This window comes from Aptenodytes forsteri, unplaced genomic scaffold (assembly GCF_000699145.1).
Source record: "Aptenodytes forsteri isolate BGI_AS27 unplaced genomic scaffold, ASM69914v1 Scaffold2, whole genome shotgun sequence".
NCBI lineage: Eukaryota > Metazoa > Chordata > Aves > Sphenisciformes > Spheniscidae > Aptenodytes > Aptenodytes forsteri.
In genome coordinates this window covers 18,998,445-19,003,757 of record NW_008795695.1, presented here as the reverse complement: position 1 = coordinate 19,003,757, position 5,313 = coordinate 18,998,445, and the positions used below count along the sequence as shown (strand labels likewise).

Below are 5,313 nucleotides of genomic sequence, written 5' to 3'. Positions count from 1 at the left end.
CCCCATCCCCGGAAACATTCAAGGTCAGGTTGGACGGGGCTCTGAGCAACCTGATCTAGTTGAAGATGTCCCTGCTAATTGCAGGGGGGTTGGACTAGATGACCTTTAGAGGTCCCTTCCAACCCAAACTATTCTATGATTCTAAGATCAAGCAAAAGTTTTGTCTGGTTCCCTGTTCACTGTAGTAAAAATAAGTTAACCTGAATTTGTCTCTTCCTCTAATGGAAGTTTCTCATACCTTTAAATTCACAGGGGTGAGAAAGGAAAGAGGAAGTCAAGGCTTGCAAACTGAAATTTTCCCTCACTTATACCTACTGTGATGAACCTATTTTGAAGACATTAATCAACTTTGTCTCAATTTGCTTGCTCCTCAGAATGATCCAACTTGGCATTTAGAACAACTTAATATTGGCTTTTGAAAACCTTCTGAAAGCAACAGCTCGGTAACTGGGGTTCTAAAAGCTGCTCCCTACCCCTGCCCAAAGAGGTTCTGAAAATCTGTGCATTACGTTTTTGTCTTTGCTTTCCTCTAACCTTGCCTGGACAAAGAGTTATAAAGCACTCTCTGGGCCTTAGAAGCACTGAAAAAAAGATATATTATTGGTTCACATGAGAGCTGTCCTTGGCAATTTAGTCACTTTATTAAAAATTATTTAGATAAACAGTATTGTCTTCAGATGCTGACACTTTGCAATCATCTAACTCCTTGTGGTTTTATGAAGACATTCACTAGGAGATTAATTATTAAAAAGTGCATCTCTTTCCCATTATTTTCAGTGAGACAGAGTTGTTAAAATGGGCCATATTCCTTTAAATTTGCATTTTACATCCCTTTCTAATGTCACACGAAATTGTGATGAAAGTAATTTCTGTACTAAATTGTAAAATGCATGACCAGAGGTCTATTTTGTGTTTCTAACCCAAATTACACAGTTGCTTCTTATTGGTATATTAATTCAATTTAATTTTAGAACTGATTTAGAAATACTGCAGGGAGAAAGAAGAGACTTTTTTCTGCAAAAACTCCATTGCTACTGCATAGCTTATAGTATAAGCCTATAATGCTTCAGGTTAAATACATAAAATTGAACTGTAAGTCCAAAAACCTACTCACTGATTTTGTAGCACACATGTATGCCACTGAAATATATTCATTTCCATATTGATCTAACACCAAAATGTAAAAATAGCCTCTATCAAAGAACTTTTCTATTTACACATAATAGTAGTAAGTTGGGACTATGGCCTGATTTGATACCATGTTTAATTTGCAATTTCTGACATTCACAACATTTTGATATTTTACCTGCTCTGCAAAGCTATAACTGAGCAAACAACGTCAACGATAAGAGAAATTGTGTCCTCCATCTTCAATCTCTTTCCAGCTATCACAAATCAAACTACTCACATAATAGGTCCCAGTATATTAAAAATAACAGTATGGCCTAGTTTCTTCAAACATAGCCTATTCTTAAGTTTTCAAGGACATCAGTAATACTGATGGAATTCGCTAAAAAAGCTGGCCTGATATTAAGGTAAATAAGTGATTTTATTCCAACTCAATGTGAACACAGTTCTTCATTTTTCTGCCATATTTAAATCAATTGATTTTTCTTCAACTAAAAGCAGATAGTTATTACACTTTCACGTTTTCACAGCTTTTCCTGATTCTTACAGAAATATCCATACCTTTGCATAAGCCAAGTTATGTCCTATATACCTCCCGTGCTTCAAAAACTACAAAACTTCTGTTTGCTTTCCTATGGAATCTATACCTTGAAAGCACCACCCCTAGTCTTTAACTCGGCAGCACTGGAATAAATACATGTGCCTCAGCATCCTGTTTTCATTTCAGTTGTGATATTTAAGCTGTTATATATTACCCCTTTCTTTTGAAATTACTAGATTGTCATTTGTCAGTGCCTCTGGCTATGAAAAAAAACACCCATTACATAAAAGTAGCAGACTGGAAATATTGAACGAGCTATATATATTGACTCTCTGGTGCTGGTCATTTATAGCCTCCCTTTAAGACAAACTACTGCAGGTATCGCCCCTTTCAAGCGTTTGGGAGACTATTTATATAACCCTCACTTTCTGAGTCTTCATCCACATTTTTTACAATTCATTTTAAAGCAAGTTAAAATAGTACATACATTTTTTCCATCAGAAAATCCATGCATATTTGTTCTACATCACTCATATTAAAAAATGCTTTTTGAAAGGCATGAGGAATGTTTCTGGATACTTTTTTATTCTATGGAAACTATGCAAAATCAGTCATGTACCAGATAAGATAGAAAAACTCACTACTAATCGTGTTGTGCCTGCTTAGAAGAAAAAATAATGGCAAAAAGACCAGGACTGGTGGTCAGTGTACCCTGACTTGACTGCAACTGTAGCAAGTCATAAAGGAATAAATGTATCCTGGGCAATATCCAGCCTGCAAAAGTGACTTCCCAGTTACGGAGAATTACTGTGATAGGCAAGAGGTTGAGTTGATTTAGGCTTGCAACTGTTTACATACAGATAGCTTCCAGTGCAAAGCAAGTAAAATGGTAACAGGTACCATGTACAGCCTCACTTAATAATTTACCTGTTATACATCGTTGCATTATGGCGTTGTATTACAATAATACCTGAACAAACCACGGGTACTGCTTCAATGAGATAACACAGGCAAAACTCAAATATTGCCCGAAACTTCAATTTGGTTAAAAACGTAACAAAATAAACCAGCAGAAATACTCATTTTTCAAAAAGAAGAGGAAAAATATTATAGCAACAGAGTTATTTCCCTGCCTTGCCCTAAAAGTGTAATATACCATAAAGTCAACCTTCTTGACCTTAAGACAGACCCAAAAATCCCTACCAAATCATTTACCAGAGGATTTTGGCAGCCAGAATTAATTGTCCACCTTGTGCTTCTCCTCCTGTCACCATTAAGGCAGCGTTTGCCCCAAGCCTCTGAGCAATACTAACCAGTGGGAGAACGTCAGTGGCGAGGGACAGACAACAAACCAAGCAGTTTGTGAGCAGCTATCATGTCATCTTCATTCTTCTTCTGTTTTGATTTTGCTGGTCCTTCCTTTGCCTTTCATATCCCACCACCTCTGGATTCCTCAGAGCTGTCACTTTAGCTCTTCTAGTGCTGACAGAGGGGAGGCTTTCTGTCCCAGTTGAGTCATATTAATTTAAAGAGACTGGCTTTACTCCCTGCAACAACCACTGGGGTGATTCTCTACCCCTGCTACACTCTGTTTTCTTCAATCTCTAATAGACTTAGCCTTTGTATCCATCTTCTTCCTTCTTCAGAGCATAATTATAGCATTTGAGGTCTGATCTTTTATTAATTCAAATGCTTTCCTAAGCATGCCAGCGTTGCTACTCAAGGGATATCTGATTTACATATTCCCATAATTTCATTTCTGATTGCTAAATTCATCAGCTTGCTTCAAAGCAGTTGATATTATAAACATAATAAGACTTTCAGGAACTGATGTTCATTGCATATTTAATGCTAACATATTTTTCTCAGCACAGCACTGCATTTTCAACATACAAATTAATATGTTTATTGGAAAATTTGCTTTCAGTGGAAAGCATGCATCTTGACATCCTGGTCCTTTAGGTGAAGAGCAGCAGACTGAGTTTTAAACATCAAGGCTTAGAAATAAAAATAAATGAATTAGGTTTTTTTGGTAACAAAGCAATATATTAAGCACTTGATCAACAAGAAATGATTCCACTAAAATGAAATCAGCTGTGATAACTTTTATGGGCACTCAGTACTCTCTGCTGGACCACGATTAACTTCAGTTTGGCTCTTCCCACCTCTTCAACCAGAGATAATATTGAAATAGCTGTATCAAATCTGAGAGAAATGTAAGTTGAGAACAGAGGAATGCCAGGCTAAGGATGGGGAGACAGGAAGCAAAAAAACTTGGCCTGAACAGTAATTCAGGAAACACTCCTTCTCTTTCTGAAGATCTGTCACTATTTCATGGACTTGTTATAAACGCAAATAAAAAAAGACCTTGTTTACATTTTTTTCTTTACTGAAATATTTAATAAGGTTATGGTGGTTTACTGGAGACCTGACCCATAGCAGAAGCAGAAGCGTGAAACTAAGTTGTTTAATGTGTTTGTCTTCCCTGGCTCATGGATGCTGAGGGCGCTCAGTAATACTCTGACCAAGGTCCCGGCAAAGTGGCTTTGGGGAAAAAAAACCCTGTACTTCTATTAAGTAACATTGCATGGGGAAGACATTAAGTAAAAATCAGACTCCTTTTGACTTTCTGAGGATGATGTATAACATCTGCTAACTTCCAAGTTTCTAAAACCTTAATATTTAAACATACAGTCATGAGTACAGTTTTCCATGTTTAGAAAAGTTGAGGCAGAATTAAACCAGTGCCATTTATAACTCATTATGATAACATCCAATCATTAACCCTGGTATCATCTGAGAATGAAAGCAATACACCAACACTACATTAATAAGATTATTTTAATGAAGCATGAATACAGTTTGTAGCAGTGTTATAAAAATAGAAAGATAATATTGACCACTACCTTCTAATTTGATCTGCAAGGTGCTACACACAGGAAAACCACTGTGTTTTAGCCAAAAAGATTGTTTTTATTTAGGGAATTTTGTGGAGTTTCCTTGGTTTTATTCACAAATTCCTACACTTAAATTTTACACTGAATATCTATGCTGGGACACAGTTTCAATCAGCATATTTCATTTTGCTTTAAATAAATACTTCCTTTTCAAATAAATAATTCATTTTTTTTAGTGACAATATGATCTTAGATGGTTTAAATTATTATGTTTTATAATCATAAGATGACAAAAGCACATTACATCCCATCAAAAAACTGGGACATGTAGAAACCTTCAGTTCAACCCTTCAAAAAAATCCAAGTGAAAAGTAAATTTTACTACAAAAATAGGAGTTTTGTCTTCTAGTACCAATATGTCTTCATCTTAGATGGTTTAAATTATTATGTTTTATAATCATAAGATGACAAAACAACATTACATCCCATCAAAAAACTGGGACATGTAGAAACCTTCAGTTCAACCCTTCAAAAAAATCCAAGTGAAAAGTAAATTTTACTACAAAAATAGGAGTTTTGTCTTCTAGTACCAATATGTCTTCAAGGGCCCAATATGCCGACCGGACCCGTCCCACGAAGTCTGCTGCTGCCTCCCTGGGGCCCGGGTCAGAGACATCACTAGGAAGCTCCCTGGTCTGGTACGGCCTTCTGACTACTACCTGCTGTTGGTTATACAGGCTGGCAGTG

The 5,313-nt window shown here is 36.3% G+C and overlaps 1 protein-coding gene across 3 annotated transcripts in view; it reads right to left on the bottom strand.

The window, feature by feature from the left end:
• DMD (dystrophin) overlaps positions 1-5,313 on the bottom strand; it is a 1,230,427-nt gene that overhangs the window by 486,012 nt on the left and 739,102 nt on the right. The window lies entirely within an intron of this gene.